This window comes from Magnolia sinica, chromosome 6, assembly GCF_029962835.1.
Source record: "Magnolia sinica isolate HGM2019 chromosome 6, MsV1, whole genome shotgun sequence".
In the NCBI taxonomy this organism is placed as follows: domain Eukaryota; kingdom Viridiplantae; phylum Streptophyta; class Magnoliopsida; order Magnoliales; family Magnoliaceae; genus Magnolia; species Magnolia sinica.
In genome coordinates, this window is record NC_080578.1 from 58,410,166 (window position 1) to 58,429,099 (window position 18,934).

General features: G+C 39.1%; 1 pseudogene; it reads right to left on the reverse strand.

Annotated features, from left to right (window-relative positions):
- Positions 1 to 213: 213 nt before the first annotated feature.
- The window catches only part of LOC131249627 (uncharacterized), a 147,983-nt pseudogene continuing 129,262 nt past the window's right edge, over positions 214 to 18,934 (reverse strand).

Below are 18,934 nucleotides of genomic sequence, written 5' to 3' on the forward strand. Positions count from 1 at the left end.
ATGTCGAACATAAAAAGTCACCAAGTAAGCGTAAAGTTAAGCATTTAATACAAGTCCAACATTAAACATAAAAAAATCTAATCAGAACCAGATGAATAAGGAGGTGGATGGATGGATCTATCTGGTGTAATCCCTTAGTTATGCGTCTAAAACACTTACGCATATATTTCATTTAATTATCGTGGGATATTTTGAGTCCATCCACCTTCTCTTCTAATGAGCGAAGATGCTCATCAAAGTCAAAAAGCTGAAAGTCAGGATTATCTTCTTCCAATTCATCATAGTGTCTGTGGGCAATGCATCTTCCTCTCCAACTTCCTCAGCTTCCCCATTCTTTTGACCATGAGCTAGGTTCAAATTCATTTTGTTGATGTTTAAATTGTTGAATGGGAGAAGTGCAATAGGTGCTTCACCAGGAGGCAAGACCACTTTGCAATGTAATGCAAGAGCAGTCATCAAATAAGCAAAAGGAACAAGGCTATGAACCGGATGAAGTTGAAATTGGATAATGATATACCAAATTAGTGAGGGAAGACATACAGGAGTACCAGACACTATAGAATGAAGAATACGAACCATAAAAGATGTTAACTTAGCTTTATTTCCAGATCTGGGATATACATTAGAAATGAAGATACGATCCAATACTTTGTATTTGGGCAACATTTGGTTGGCTCGGAGTGCATTCCCAGAGTTCCATTCCGAGTCCGTGTTGCATAGTTTGCGAGTCAAAAGCCATTTTTCTGACTCAATAATATTCTCAGCTAAGACCGTTATAGGTATACCGTCGTCATTGACATTCACATCGAGTAGGTCAGTAATAATAAATCGATCAACCTTATATAGACCTTCTCTCAATGTAATTGTGAAGGTTAATTCTTCAATCGAGACATCGCTTATACAAGCGAATATGGCCAGCGCAATGGAGCGGAATGTAGGTCTGCCCCAATTTAAAATGTTTTCCCATCGTATAGTAACAAGGAGAGGAATAATCTGGAATTGGGTGAGATGGTTTGCATTTACCGGCCACTTAACAATGACCTGACGTTGACAAAAATCCCACACATATTCGGGATAATCATCTAGAGGCCATAGGGTTCGCACCTTAACATTCGAGATCCGAGAACCTGAAGCTATAGTTTTTTTCAGATGACCTTCCATAGTAAGATTAAACAAGAAAATCTAACAAAGAAAGTAAAGGTTTCAAACCCAACATATTTTTCTCTAAAAGACCCAATAAACCACAAGGAAAGATGAAATAAAATCAAGATTTAAGCAAAGTGAGACTCAAGGATTCTAAATCCAAAGGGAATTTGAAAATGGAGCACTTACTTGCATGAATCGAAGATGGGTTCGACGGGTCAGAGAAGGGGCGAGTGAGGAAGATGAGAATTTGGAGAAAAAATGACTTTTTCACCCTAAAAGGGGTCACCGCCCGTGCACCACGACTGGTCGAGTATGTGCTCGATTGGTTGTGTGAGCACAAAAAAATATTGCATATTTTGACAATTTTAATTCAAAAAATAAATTACACAAAAATATTGTAATGACCCGAAAATTTCGTGCAAAGACCTGAGTACTACCTCAGATTCTTGAGAAGTTATTTGTGGGTTAATTAGCACTAAACTCGATTGCTTATGAAATTAGCATCAATCACTTTAAATTTGATCTGCAAGACTCAAAACCTGTAGAATCGTTAGCGCTATGTTACTCTGAAATCTGGGATTCAACGCTTAATTCAGTTGCTCTTGGGAATATTTAGAATCTTTAGATCGGACCTGGACCGCACGTTGAAAGTCCGATAATGATGATCTTAGACAATTATGGTCACCTTGTTGGGCTTGACCATCACCTCAAAAAGGCTAGATGATGTCCTAGGTCGACCCTAGAATGGATCCCTGTTTGGGAATTGATATGAGGAAGGTACTTTAGCTTCCCAATCCTGCTGTATGAAAAGGACTAATAACAACTTGGTAATCATGTTCATGCACCGCATTGCATGTGCGTAGGAGTCGTTGGCACTACGGGAGGTTGGCATGCGTAACGTAAGATGAAGACGCTGAGGGAGTGCAGGCGAGGGCATGCATCATTTATACATACATCCTTTCATTAACAAGAGTACTTTAGACATGTTTAATTGTATTGCCTTATCATTACTGCTTGATTGATTTGATATCATGTTAACTTTTACTGTATAGTTCCACTAAGTTGATCACTCACTCCACATTCTGGGACGGTGTTTCAACGCCAACCAGACTCTGTCTTAGATGTAGATGATGACGCAACCCCTGAGGCAGAGCAGTAGTTCAAGGATGATGAGGCCGCATTTTTCATTACGCAGTTCTCAGGCGGGTTCATATAAGTCGTGTCCTGATCGACGGGGATTCTGGGTTTTCTTTGGGTATAGATAACTTCATTTTGTTACCTGTATTTTGAGGATAAACACTTGTAATTATGACCTAGCAGAGCATACATATCATAGGGACTTACACATGTACACATATATTTCTTTCAGTCTTCCGCTTGTGTTTTTCACTTGTCCCTGGATTATGTTGCAGTTTGGCTTAATCTATTCCTTGTTTTATGCACTCATACAGACAACATACATCCATCATTAATTATGTTGCATAAGTGATGTTTTGGAACTCGGGAGCTGAGTTATGCTCGACCCCCGAATTCCAGGGCGTTATAAATATACAAAAATACAAGCATGTAAACATGATAATCTCAGTTAGAATTACACATACCAATATCCATTTTTAATTTAAAAAACCTATTTATGTCAAGAGGTTTAATGAATATGTCTGCAAGTTAATTTTCAGTCTGCACATAGTCCAATGAAATAACTATTTCTTGCACTAGTTGCTGAATATAATGATACAAAATCTCAATATGTTTGGTTAGGGAATGTTGGATGGGATTCTTAGATATAGTGATTGCGCTAGAGTTATCACAATACAGAATCATTATATCTTGCGTAATATTGTAATCATTTAACATTCTTTTCATCCACACAAGCTTAGTACAAGCATTTCCAGCTGCAATATATTCAGCCTCAGCTGTGGATAGGGAGACGGAACTTTGTTTCTTGCTATGCCAAGAAACCAAATAGTTCCCACATAAAAGCAACCACCACTAGTAGATTTTCTATCGTCTATATTCCTAGCCCAATCAGTATCTAAATAATCAGCTAATTGAACATTAATATCATGTGGATACCATAGGCCTAAATTAACCGAACTTGTGACATACTTAATAATCCTCTTTACAGCAATCAAGTGAGATTCCTTAGGATCTTATTCATATCTAGCACAGATACCGACGTTGAATGCTATATTAGGTTGGCTCACAGTTAAATATAATAAACTACTAATCATACTGCCATACAACCTAGGATCTATGCTCTTACCTGCTGCATCTTCAGAAAGCTTGAGAGTTGTACTCATAGGAGTATCAAAGTTCTTACCACTCTCAAATCCAAACTTCTTAACCAAGTTTAGGACATACTTGGTTTGAGAAATGAAAATATCATCTTTAAGTTGTTTTACTTACAAACTTAGGAAGCAATTCAGTTCTCCAATCATGCTCCTTTTAAACTTGGATTTCATCAACTCTGCAAACTCAGTAGATAGGTTAGAACATGTAGAGCCATAGATAATATCATCAACATATATCTGTATAATAAGTATGCGTTCATTATTTTTCTTAACAAATAAAGTTTTATCAACACTCCCCATAACAAAGTCATGACTTAGTTGAAACTCAGTCAGTTTGTCGTACCATGCCCCGGGAGCTTATTTTAAACGATAAAGTGCCTTTTTCAGGCGATACACATGATCAGAGTGTTTAGGGTCTTCAAAACCCTTAAGTTGTTCAACATAAACCTCTTCATGCAAATCACCGTTAAAGAAAGCACTTTTGATATCCATTTGATAAATTTTAAACTTTTTAAAACATGCAATGGATATGAATAATATGATGGATTTAAGACGAGCTGAAAGGGCAAAGGTTTCATCATAATCGATTCCTTCTATCTGTGTGTACCCTTGTACAACCAGTCTTGTTTTGTTTCTTATTATATTCCATAACTCATCAGATTTATTTTTAAAGATCCACTTGGTTCCTATGATATGCTTATCAGATGGTCTTGGAACCAAATACCATACATCATTTCGAATGAATTAATTCAGTTCATCTTGTATGGCTACTATTTAATTTTCATCAGTAAGTGCCTCTTTACATTGTTCGGCTCAATTTGGGAAGTAAAACACATATAATTACATATGTTTTCTAATTGTTTTCGAGTACGCACACCAGTGAGAGGGTTACCAAGAATTTGATCAGTAGGATGATCTTTAACTGATCAAAGTTCAGTGTTGATTTGATAAGATGAGGAGTTAGGATTGTTAATTATATTGACTTCACCATCTTTTGAACTTGTGGTTGGTGTATTCAAGTGATCATCAATAACCACATTTATGGACTCCTGAATGATACCAGTTCTCTTGTTGAGAACTCGATATGTTTGACTATTTATAGCATACCCTAGGAAGATCCCTTCGTCACTTTTAGTGTTGAACTTCCCTAAATTTTCGCGGTAACGCAAAATATAACCCTTACTTTCAAAAACTCGAAAGTATTTAACTGTGGGCTTCTTGTTAAACCACAGTTCATAAGCTGTTTTATCTTTTGATTTTCTGATGTACACTCAGTTTATTATATAGCATGCAGTGTTAACAGCTTTAGACCATAGATTTTTAGGTAACTTCATGCTATTCAACAAAACGTTAGCCATTTCTTGAAGCGCATGGTTTTTCCTTTCAACAACCCCATTTTGTTGAGGTGTCTTAGGTACAAAAAACTCATGTGATATTCTATGATCACTACAAAACTTCTCAAAATTGCTATTTTCAAACTCCGATCCATGGTCACTTCAGATTTTAGAGATAGTCGTTTCTTTTTCAGTTTAGATACGCTTGAGTATCCTTTTCACTTCATCAAGAGTTTCAGACTTTTCTCTCATGAAAGCTACCCATGTAAATCTGGTAAACTCATCCACAATTATCAGAAAGTATTTCTTTCCACCTCGACTCTCCATTCTAGTTGGTCCAACAAGATCCATATGGAGGAGTTCAAGGGGTTTATATGTGGTAGAGGAGTTCACTTTCTTGTGACTACTCCTTGATTGTTTCTCGATTTGACATTCACCAAAAATTTTATCCATTTTCTTCAATTTGGGTAGACCTCTTATTAGATCGGCCTTGCTCAATCTATATAGATTCTGGTAGTTTAGATGTTTAAGGCGTTTGTGCCATAACTCGGTCTGATTAGTTTAGACCATGTAATAAGATAATTTAAATGAGCTAGAATCACTTACAATATAGCAATTCTCAGATGTTCTTCAACCATTCAATATCATACAACCTTTCTCATTTGAGATCTCACATCCTTGATTAGTGAATTTGACACTATGCTTATTATCACATATTTGAGAAATACTCAAAAGATTGTGCTTAAGACCTTCTACGAATAAAACATTTTTAAAAGGAGGAAGATTGAAAAGTTGAACCGTACCTTGGCCAATTATTTTGCAATTGTTCCCATCACCAAATGTGACTGACCCATCAGTCATTTTTTTTGTAGTTGGTGAGCAAATCTCTGTCACCCGTCATGTTTCTAGAGCAACCACTGTCTACGTACCACTTTAATTGACTCAAAGCCTTGAAGGCGGTGTGAACAACCAGACATGTAACCTTAGGAACCCATTATCATATTGGGTTTTGGAGCACTGTTGATTTTCCTTTGCTTATAATTGTTATTAACTCTCACATTCGAGTTAGATTTTAGAAGCTCCTTGAGTAAGTCCACAATCTTCTCAACTAAAGGGTTATAATTTTGATTTCTAAGATTGATATGGTTGGCATTAACTTTGGGAGCTTGAAAAGTTTTAGGATTTTTATAGCTGTTTTAATTCAAGGTTTTCCCTTTTGAGTTGGAGGACTCTCCTTTAACAAACATAGGAGTTATATTCTTATTTTTCAGAGGCATGTTTTTATCGTAGCCCAGACCCGATCTATCTCCACATTTTCTAGTTGCGGTTAGTAATTTTTCAAGTTCAGAGTCTCACTGGGCATACCTCCATGTATCCTTTGAACTTAAGAGGGAAGAAACTTCAAGTTTTAGTTTCTCATTCTCTGATCTTAAATTTTCAAGTTCAGATGTTATGAAATTCAAGTCACATTTAACTTTTTCAAAACAATCAGAAATATGTGACTTTTCTAAAACTGAGTTTTCAAAATCCTCTTTTAATTTTAGGAATTTCTCTTTCTGAAGTTTAAGTTTGACAACTATCTTACAACTCTACCTGTATAGGGCATTGTAGGCAGCCTAAAAATCATCTTCATTTTCAGGGTCACTCCTCAGATTTTCATATTCAGATGAGTCACAACTATCTATGGAAGTGATTCTGGCTAAATTCATTAAGGCCTTGACTTCACTTGTAGATTTGGGTTCTGAATCATCCGACTCAGAAGAGGCTTCAAAGCAGGACGATTCATCCCATGTGGCCAACATGCCTTTTCTCTTTGGCATGTCCCTTTTAGGGCACTTATTTGCCAAATGCCCATATTCATGGTAGTTGAAGCATTAACTGTCTTTTAGTGATTTTCAATTTTTAGTTTTACCCTTTTTCTTCCCAGAGGGTTTTTAAAAATCAACTCTCTTTTTGCTTTTAAAAATCTTATAAAACTTTTTAGCTAATAAGGCTATATCATCCTTTGAGTTTTTACAATCAGAATTACTATCATGAGGAATACATTGGATGATTTAAGGGTTGTAGACTTACCTTTTGGAACTTTAAAATTCAACTTGTAAGTTTGAAGTGAACCAACAATTTCTTCCACCCTCATATTATCAGTGTCTCTAAGTTCTTGAATGGCAGGGACCTTGGAATTGAATCTCTTAGGAAGTGAGCGTAGTATTTTTGTACAAACTTTGCTTTCTGGGATGTTATCTCCAAGAACTCACATAGAGTTGACTATGTCATTCAGTTTTGTATAGAAGTCCATAAATGATTCATCGTTCCATCGTGTGTCATTTCTAGGATATCTCAAACTTGTTTTGCAGTATCACAAGATATAATTCTTTTGAACTCATCAGGTGATAGTGCACAAGTGATGGCATTTAAAGCTTTGGCATTAACATTGCTCTCATTTTTCTGAGGTGTGGTCCATAAATAATAAGGTGATACTTGCATGGACTTGGTTCCATCACTGCCTAGAACTTCAGTCATTGGTGGTTTCCACTTGGTAACCATTGCTTGCCACACACTTTCATCAATGGATCTTAAAAAGATCCTTATCCTGGCTTTCCAATAAGCATAATTGGAGCCATCAAATGGTGGTGGCCTAGTGATGGAGAGGCTATCAAAATTTGACATATTAAGAGCTCGAGATCACTTAGCTCTGGAAATTAATCAAATGGAATGAGCTATTAGGCTTTGACAGCCCTTGAAAAGGGTGAGCACCAACTCCTAGGTGGGGGGGGGGGGGGGGGGGGGTTGAATAGGACTATTCCAAAAAGAATAAAATATGGAAAATAAACTCAAATAGGAAAAATCTAAAGCAACCTCAAATGCACAAGTATTAAGAGGTTGATAGAAACTGTAACGCCCTGAAATTCGGGGGTCGAGCATAACTCAGCTCCCGAGTTCCAAAACATCACTTATGCAACATATTTAATGAAGGATGTATGTTGACTGTATTAGTGCATAAAACATGGAATAGATTAAGCCAAAACACAGATATGATTCAGGGATAAGTGAATAAAGCAAGCGGAAGACTTATAGGAAAATATGTGTACAAGTGTAAACCCCTGAATTACATATACAAGCCAGATTGCATGAAAGTGTTCTTTAACAAAAGTATAAGTATCAAATTACATCATTTCAGTTCCCAAAAATAATCCCATGATCCCGCACATCAGACCGAGGCTCGCTAAAACCCGTCTGAAAACTGCATATAGGAGAAAGTAGCCTCGTCGTCATCCAGTTCCCGCTCTGCCTCAGACGTCGCATCCACATCTGCAACATCAGGGCCTAAGACAGAGTCTGGTGGGTGTTTAACACCGCCCCAGAACGTGGGAGTGAGTGATCAACTCAGTGGAACAATAAGGCACTGGTTAACATGTTATCAGTTCAATCAAATAGTAATGATAAAGCAGGACAATTAAATAAACCCTAAGTACTCTTGTTAATGCAGGGATGAATGCAGTATGATGCGTGCCCTCACGCGTACACCCTCAGCGTCTTTATCTTACGTTACGCATGACATCGCCTCAAAGTGCGCCACATCTACAAAGCACATGCAAATGCGGTGCATGGATATGATTACCAAGTTGTTATTAGTCCATTTCACACAGCAGGATTGGGAAGCTAAGATACCTTCCTCATATCATCATCCAAACAGTGATCCATACTAGGGTCGTCAGTCCTAGACATCTCATACGATCATATAGTTGAGGTCGTAGCAAAGGGCTCGTCACCAATCAATGCACGCCTTTCATGCCCTTACTACCACAGATCGGCTTGTCACCTCCTTGCGGTATCCGGGTATGCTTGAGGTCACTATAAAGGGCTCGTCACCAATCAATGTAGGCCGACAGCACGAATATAGTGTCCCATACCACCATAATCGGCTCACGAGTTTAGTTGCTCACTGGTCACTACGGGGAGGCTCGTCACCCCAGCATAGGCCGACAGCTCGACCACGGTGTCCCATACCACCATGTCTAGCTCATGAGTCTTAGCGGATCAAGTACCATAGTTAATAGGATTTCACCGGTAATTTCGGTACCCTAGATTCAAGCAATAATGTCTATACATGGTGAACATACATCGGATAATCGGGTTACTTGACGAACTCGACTAGCATGAGCGCACGTTGAATTGAACGACATAGAGTGCGCAAACACTTGCGTGGCCAAACCACTGCCGACAACTCTAATACAGCTCGGGTTTGTCTCATACGTCCTACGTGGCGAAAGCAACCTCAACCACGAATATAGTGTTAATTACCGATTTCCTGGACTAAGGCATAGTCCCAAACACCTTACACTACTACAGATAGTTATATGGAGTGTAAAACAGAAATGGAACAACAACTCAAATCATGGTACATACGCATCTGAAGAATATCAACTTAACATAAATGTAAGCATAGGTAATGCTTGAATTTAAATAACTTGGAATGTAACTTACATAAAGGAAATCATGCGCATCAACAGGAGTATTGAGAATCACTTCTCAACGCCCGCAATTAGTGTAATAAGTTACACTACTTAGATCATTCATGCATTTCTACAAACACTTAGCATACATGGAACAACATACATGACGTATGTCGAAATACATGCACTTAGACAATTCCTTTTACCAAGGAGTTGTCACACATGCATCAAGCATACATACATGACAAATAATCATGCCAAACATAAGTGCATATTTTATACGTATACGGTACTTTATAAATATACATAGAATACACAAATCTCAATATAGCACATGCATATCAGGAAAGCAATGTAAACATAACATTTGACATGTGAAATCTCATCCATAACAAGAATAAATCACTAACTGGCGTTGAAAGCCTTGAAAACCATAACTTATACACTTAAAGTCCGCACCTTAAGCGAAGAAAGAACCACCAAACTGATTTAGACGAGTTGTCTTCGTCAACGGCGATGGAAAACCCTAAAACAAGGATAGAAATGAGATACAACAACACCAAGTCTAATTTAAGCTCTAACACAGATTAGGGTTAGGTTAACTTACCCCAAAAGAACTCAGAACCGTCAAAAGAACGATTCAAAGTGAAGGTTCAAAGATGAAGCAGAACAAGGAATAATCCAAGATGATCCACCAACTTATCTCTCTCACTTTCTCTCTCTTTTCCACTCTCTTTCCAAGCTAGGGTTAGAGAAAAATTCGTATGGAAAAGAGGGCTAGGGTTTAAGGACTATAAATAGGCCTATTCTTGATGAAAATAACCCTAGGGACAAGGTATACTTAAGTTATAACCAAAGCATGCCTTTCTCGATCCAACGAAGCACTTCTGGTGGGCCTATAACCACGAAAGGTCGGACTTAAGCTCACTGACCATGGATTTAGGTCAGGCTGAGTTTTCGTACCGACCGGCTCTTCAGATCAGCCGTGACGGACCACACTCAATTCAACGGTCACGGAATCTCGATCAGGTCCACAAGCACTAGGATATGCCTGGGCCACCTATCCTGATCAGAGGGAAAATTTGGGTCAGAATCCAACGGTCAGAATGCTTAAAATCATCGCGCAAGCGACACGACTCAGATTTCATAAAAGCTTAATAAATTCCAACCGTTCTCACACTCTTCACTCCGAACTCAATAAAATCGACCCAGAACATCAAATGGACTTGATTTTTGAGGTGATAGTCAAGCCCAACTCAGTGACAGCAACAGCCTAAGATCATCGCCATCGGACTTTCGACGCACGGTCCAGGTCCGATCCAAATCTTCTAAAAAATCTCCAGAACAACTGGATTTAGCGATGGATCCCAGATTTCAGAGTAACGTAGCGCTCACTAATCTACACGTTTAGAGCCATACAGATGCAGTTTAAAGTGATTGATGCGAATTTCACAAGCAATCGAGTAAAGCGCTAATTACCCCAAAACAACTACTTAAGGAAAGATTAGCACATAAAATCCAAGGTCGTTACAGAAACGTTGATTTAAGGACAACCTTACACCAAAAACTAATGGCTTATGGTAGGATAACCGGATTTCTAGAACATCAGTAAGTATCAAAAACTCAAACTGATACAGAGGCAAAAGAAATAAATCTGGCTATTACAACAATCACCATAAAAGCATAAAATAAATACATGCATTCACACACATAACCAGATACAATCATCCACCACAACTCCAAGAATTATAGTGGTTCGGTGTGTGCACCAACTATTCTCAAACAGCCACACCTACTTTAATCCCAATAACCACAACCCACGTGGTATTGGCTTTCACTAAGAAAGAAGGTTTTCCAAGGTTCACCTTCAATCCTTTAGGGCCTGTTTCACCGGGCGGATTGGAAGGGATTGGAAGTTAAATCCCAGGATTGGTTGGGCATGTCAAACAGACTGGGTGATCTAATCCCAGGATATAGCAATCTCATGGATCTTAAGATAATCCACTGACAACACCATCATTACCTTTAAATCCCATCCAATCCACCCCAATCCGTTCAAATTTTCTTGGGACGTGTTTGGTTCGATGGATTGGAAGGGATGGGAAGGTTTAATCCCAGGATTGGCCGGGCATGCTAAACAGACTCGATATAGTAATCTTAGGATATATCAATCCCATGGATCTAGCACCAATCCACTGACATAGCCATCGTTACCTTGAAATTCATGCCATCCACCCTAATACCATTCAATCCCTTCCAATCCACCTGGCCAAACACGCCCTTACAGATGTGTTTTTCAATGGGCTTACACAATAAAAAAGCCCCACACTGAGATTTTCCTGGTTGATCTCAGTCAAAACCACAAATAGAAATTTTCCTTGCTAAATCTCACAAACCAAAAATATGGAAAACTGAAAATAGTACTTATCTGAAGAATGTTCTTCAATGCAGCTGGTAGAACTGCTTCTTTGTATATGAAAATGCTCAATGTTCAATCTCACAAATGAAGGGGTTCTAGGTCTAGATGAATTTTAAATTAAATCCAACCTTAGGCTACTTGGATTCAATTTCTTGGATCTCAAAAGGGTTAAAACAAAATCCCTTTTATATCAAGTAGAATGGAATCACAAGAGATCAAGAAATTAAGAAACCAAAATGCTATTTAAAATGATTATAAATACCTCACAATACTTCACAATAGTGGGGACAAATCTCTTAGAGTGATGGCTTAAATTGGCTTGGAATTTATGAATAAATTTGAGAAATGTCCTCTATTTATAGGCTGCAATTTAGTTCCCTCGACTGGTCTAAGGTTTGGCTTGACTGGTCCTGGCAGAACCACATTTTAAAATTTCTGGCATGATCAGATAAAACAAATCCTTGACTAGTCGAGGGGCTCTCTCAGCTAGTCGAGTGGGCAAAATGCGCATTGCTGGAGTTCGATTCGAGCCCTGCTCAACTGGTCGAGCTAATCTCCATGACCGATCAAGCAGGGTACTCGACTAGTCATAGACCAAACAACCTTATCCAATTTTTTGAGTAAAATCCTGGACTGGTCGAGAAAAACCCTAGACTAGTCGAGCCAGTACCTAGACTAGTCGAACAATGACTAGGACTAGTTGATGTAAAGCCTAAAATAAGTACTATAATATACAATATTAATAACCTAATCTAAGGTCATTCTAGGGTCATGTATACCTTAAATATGAGTATTGAAATTACAACATCGGTCACTTCGGTAGATAGGTTACTTTGAAGATCATGAAGCTTGTCCTTGTATACTTGAACTTGTGTTCTTAAACTTGAGCTTGAACAAGTATAGTTGAGCTTGAGTTTGAGTTTGAGCTTGAAATGTACTTAAACTTGAACTTGAGCTTGAAATGTATTTGAACTTGAGCTTGAGCTCATAGGTGAACATGCACACTTAGTTGAAACAATCGTAATGCTTGATGTTGATGTAGACGACACGAAGCCCATCTTCATATGAAGGTGAACTTTCCATCTATTGAACTTGAAGGTGAACTTTCCATCTATCAAAATAAGTCAATTACTCTGAAGTGGTTTGGCACAATAAAATTTGATAACACAGGGTGATAGATTTACAACATAGCACTTACAATAATGGGGGCCCATGGCCCTTATACTATTTAGAAAATGGATGGGCAGCATAGATATTATCACATACATCATGGTGGGCCTCTTGGGGTAGTCCATGGCCCAAAAATAAATGGACAGGGTACATACAACACATGCATCATGGTGGGTCTCATGGGACAGCCCACGTGCTCCAAAAAAATGGAGGGACAACACATATCACATACAACATGGTGGGCCCCATTGGCTAGATGTCCAGCCCTTCTGGGCTTACTAGATGTCCAGCAATCTGGAAGGCATAGCTGGCACATACATATGGTGGACTTGATATGATAATGAGGCTCATGGTCCTAGAAAAATGATTACACGGTGTATATATCACACTTCATCATGATGGGCCTCACAACTTCGAATGGACAACATGGATTACAAAACATACAATAAGTGGGGTCTTTGTTGGATGTCCAGCCCACCTAACATTCTGGGCCTCCTATGCATCCAGCAGAGGGATAGCCTGGATGCAATACATACTTCATGGTGGGCATTACACATCATAGTGGGCCCCACCCAATGAACAGGGTGAATATAATACATGCAGCAAGGAAGGCCTGCTACTGGACGGTCAATCCAGTAGTGTCCTACCCCTGTTGGACGTTCTAGATAGATAGACGGTCTGGTTAAAACACTACACAATGTGGGCCCCACCTGCAAACGTCCCATCAAAAGGTGGGCCCTGTCTAGGTGGACCACAAGATGGAGGAATGGCGTGGATATAATACAGACATCGTGGTGGCCCTTCAGCTTGGGGGGTCAGCCCTGTTGGGCTGCTGGCCTAGTTGGGGCGTCTATAGATGGACGGTGTGGATTTAACACATAACGATGGGTCCCACTTAAATATGGGTTGCCACAGGAGGTGGGTCGGCCACTAGGCCTCCCACAAACATCACAATGGGCCGAAGAAGTTCAATGGTAGGCATCAGCCTAGCTATTCCTGCACAATCTGTTTGGGTGTTGGATTTTCCTCGAAGTTGGGCCCATGGCCTGCTTAACATGGGATAAATGGATGGATGGCATGCATCCTCACATGCACAGCTAGGTGGGGTCCATGTGAGTGGCCCACCAGCTTGCAATCAAGCTGATATTTATCTTCCCCTTCGTCCAAGCCTGCTGGATGGTGCCAGCATGCTGGACCATCCAAGCCTGCTGGGCCCACACCAGAGTGTCCTCCCCCATGGCTGGATGGTGTAGATACAAGACATACATCCAATGGGGGTCACACGTGGGGCTCACAAGCTGGGAAATCCTAGTCGACATTTGTGGTTTCCTTACATCGGAAGGTCAGCAACAAGGTGGGCTTGGAAGTTAGGCAGCAACCTGCTGCTGCATGTGTAGCCCAAAAACTTGCTGGACAGAGTGGATATAAATCACATATATTAAGGTAGGGTCCACCTGGATGGGCCGCACACATCCAGACTAGCTAATATTTATGTTTCTATTCATCAAGCCTGTGTGGCCGTCTGACCCATGCAGGCCCAATGGCCAGCAACATGGGCCACTAACATCAGCAACTAGACAACAAGGATGTCCATGCTGTTGGACGGCTGGGATGTTATGCACACATGAGGTGGGCCACACAATATGAGAGAGAGAGAGAGAGAGAAATGTGGGGCGAGGAGGAGCTCCGCCGCTATGAGCTCCTCCTTCAACTCTACAATACATACATCATGCTAAGGTCCCAAACATGTGGGCCCACAAACATAAAATCAAGGTTGAAAAGTCCATTTCCACCATAAATCAGGGCCTAGATGACCTTCATGCAATAGGAGATCAAAACAAACATCATGGTGGGGTCCATGAAGAATGGCCCCACCATGGATACATGCATGCAAGTCATGGTGGGCCTTTGGCCACACCTAGGGTCCAAGATGGGATCCCTACCATTGATTGGTAGGTCCCACTTGCCCCATGCAAAAAATAAAGAAATCTATTCTAAGGAGCACCCACCTCTTCTTCTTCTTGGCTTCTAGGGTCCCTTAGCTCCTAAGGTCCTTTGATGGTGGGAGATGAGGCTTAAATGGTTGGATGGATGGGATAAGCTAGGAAAAAGGGGTTAGGTTCTTTAGGTTTCTCCTCTTCTCCCTTGGACGTCTTTGCCCTTTATGGGGTTGCAATGGTAGAGAATGGAAGAGAGAGGGTTAGTATAGGGAAGATATGATGAGATGTAAGAGGTAATAATGACTTGTAAGAGGCATGGGAAGAGAGAGACATGCTAGTAATGATGGCTAGGCATGATGTCATGCTAGGTTAGGTTAGGATAGGGTGATGTCATGCAATGATGGGTTGTTGTAGAGATCTTTTCTAATCTGGAATCCTTCGGCCCCGTAACGCACGGTGTATGTCAAAATTATACTCGGGTCATATCTCCGAGCCTAGGCATCGCATTGGCACGTGAGTGGCATTGGAACCACAGCGGTGGTGTGGTCACAATGGTACAGGTTTCAGATCGAGTCGACTCAAATCTACAAGATGCGACTTAAGGTTGCTTGCAATCATTGTCTACAAGTTGTAAGTCACCGATATTCAATAGGGAGGATCGCGGGAGTTTAAGGAACGATATGGTACTAGGGTACAGACCTTAGACTAGGTGATGGAATCACTTCCAGTTTTAACAACTCTCATCCATTGAGAATTAGGTCAAAGGAGGTTCAGATTTGGTTTTATTGGGATATCTTCCAATTGGATAGGATAGGACTCTGATTCCAGTGGTATCTTTGAATCAAGCATAGATCTCCCTGATTGCTACAAGTGGATCCTTGGAGGCCCTAGTTCCCACCTTTAAATTTACAAGTTTTAGTTAAATAATTCACAATTACTGTCTCTACACTTTCAAATTTAGGTTTACATCTTCTTCTAGTTCTACTTCTACTTACTTTCAGAATACGTACAAGATTAGTCCATGTGAATTCGACCTTGGTCTCATCGAGATTATTATTACATCGCGACCCTACACTTGGAGTTGTGAACATATATTAAGATCCTGCAAAACAGAAAAGCAAGTTAGTTTCTAAAAACAAATTAGGAAAATTCCTAACTTAGAAATAGAAACATAAGTTAGTTTCTAAAAATAATTCAGAAAACCCTAACCTAGAAATAGAAAGTAAATAAACCCTAATCTTAACCTAATTCCAAAACTAATTAATTTCAAAAAAATGTAACCGTTAGTCCCCAGCAACAGCGCCAAAAACTTGTTCACAACCCCAAGTGTAGGGTCGCTATGTAAAAATAATCTTGGTAAGACCGAGGTCGAATCCACAGGGACTAATCTCATGTGTATTTTAAAAGTAACTAAAATTAAAACTAGGAGAAGATATAAATCTAGATTGGGAATAAAAGGAAGTAATTGTGAGGTATTTAATTAGAAACTTAAGAATTCAAAGGTGGGAACTAGGGTTTCCAAGGATCCACTTATAGCTATTAGGATGTTTCCTTATTTGATTCAAGGAACTCAATTAGAATTGAAGTCTTATCCTATCCAATTGAAAAGTATATCAATATGATCAGATCTGAGCTTCCATTGACCTAATTCTCAATGGATGAGAGTTGTGAGGATTGGAAGTGATTCCATCTAACCATGCCCTATAGACAATGACAAACAACAGGATATACCAATCCCACAACTGAACATAGATGAATTATGAAGGTTAAAAGAGATTCCATCACGCAACCATGCCCAAGGGACGATGGTGAACAACAGGATTTACTATCTTCACAATCTCAAATCTGAAAAAGAAGATAATCAGAGCTATTGCAGATCTATTGAAATTTGAGTCACAACAAACCATTAAAAACTAAAAATATTCCTTAAATATTAAATTAGAATTAAAGAAGTACAACAAGAACAAGAATCAAATAAGAAAAACATCCCAATCATGTTACAAGCTTCACCCCTTAGCCCTAGCTAAGAGATTTAGCCAACCATAGACATGATTGGATCTAAAATCCTCGAAGAAAGCATTAAAAACTAAGAAGAAGAGAAGAAGAAACTCTTGGATGGTAGCTCCACCCAAACTAAGAAGAAACTCTGCTCCTCCAAACCCTATATATCTTAAAAAGTCTTAAGAAACCCATATTTATAGGCTAGTTTCCACAAAATCACAAAACTGCCTCAAATTTACGCAGTCCACATAACTTTGTGTAATGCCTTCAATGTCATCGAAGGGGTTTGAATCCAAAAGTCACACCTTTTCTTTTTTCACATTGTGTAAGTCTCTGGGTCATTGAACCTTCCTTCGATGTCATTGACAAGTCCTTCAATGCCATCGAAGGGTCTTCGATCCATCGAAAAAGTGTCTAAAACAATCCAGCAAGTTGCTTCAATTTCTTCAATAAATCCGATGCCATCGAATAGTCTTCGATGTCATCGAGCATCTTCTTTGAGTCATTAAAAATGTCTTCGATTCATTGAGAATTAAATCCAATATGTCCAACAACCAACTTGATTTTCCTGTGAAAATTCAATGTCATCGAGCTGTATTCGATGTCATCGAACGATGGCTTTGATGTCATCGAACACTGGTCAATGACACAGATTGTGAAGTGAATTTTAACACTTTGTTCTTCCGACTTCTTTCCTTCTCTACTTGGTTTTCTTGGATCTTGGGGTCTTGAAATCTTCAATCTTGGTCTCTAAAGATTCGTTCTTTGCTTTACTAATGCTTGAGCATTAAATCTATGCTTTTAACATTCTTTTCAATCCAAGCTGTTAAAATCACCTTGTAACACAAACATGTATAAAATACACCATTAAGCATTATCATGTTCATAAACTACGATATAAATGGGGGAAAATATGCAATATTTGAGTCTTAACAATGATATCCTCTAACTTATTCGGGTTGTGGGTGAGATTGGTCGTCGAGGGAGTAGATGTAGCTAATTGAGAGGCTTGTGACCTTGGTGAATTGGGAGGAGTTGGAGGATTGTTGTCTTGGGCTAACATTTCTAATTATGCATGAGTTCGAATGATGATTTGGTAGGTCGTGATGATTGTGCAGGGCGGTGAACCCATAACTGATTTCTGGACATATTGGTTGCAGAATGGTCCGCTACTTTCTCACAATGGGTTTATTCTGCAATCTCTTTTTTATTTAATATTTTTTTATCTTTTGTTTCTCTGATTTTTATTTGTATTTATTTTCATTTAATAAAAGGCAAACACACAGAATATAAATTTTAGGAAAATACAAGAGAACCAGTGCGCACTAGAATAACAAGAAGGTAAATAGACCTGTATGAACTGGATTGCAAAAAAAATTAAAAAAATGGACCAATGACAACTAGAATGTTGGATGCTTGCGAGAAAGTAAAGGGACCAGTTTGCACTAGAATGCAAGATACAGATAAGGAAGTAAAGTGGACTAGTATAGGCTAGAATGTAAGATGCTTGCAAGAAAGTAAATGGACTAGTTTGCATTGGAATGTTGGATGCAGCATGAAAGTAAAGCAGACCAGTATAGACTGGAATGCACGATGCTCAAGAGAAGTAAAAGGGACTAGTTCGCACTAGAATGTAGGATATAGATAGGAAAGTAAATGGACCAGTATACGCTGGACTGTTAGTGAGTTAGTGTGTTAGTGGGAGACTAGTATTTATTGAAGTGTTAGAAAGCACAATACGAAATGTAAATAATATTAGTATTCACTATAGTGCAGGAAAGCAAATGCGCCGAATTTATAAAATCACTAAAAATGAAAAAAAAATCCTGTGTTTCAAGTCAGGCTTAGGCTAATGAGTAGCACTCCCCAATAGAGTTGGCATTTTGTGAACTCCTCCCTACCGCGCGAGCGCGGCGGTGCCCTCTATTAGTGCACTTATTTGTACCCATGTTTGTCAATTATGTGATGAGTTGTTTCTATTAGTCAGATGAGTTCTTGGCAAGTGAAGACCAGCGACGCAACTGGATCAGAAGCATTAAAGCCACATTAAAGACAAAAAATAACTTCTGCAATCATATCTTTTTAAATAGATGATCCCAACCCAAATAGAAAATATCTATGTAGGTCATCTATTTCAAACCAATCCTAAGTCCATAGTTTATCCTACAGTATTGGCTTT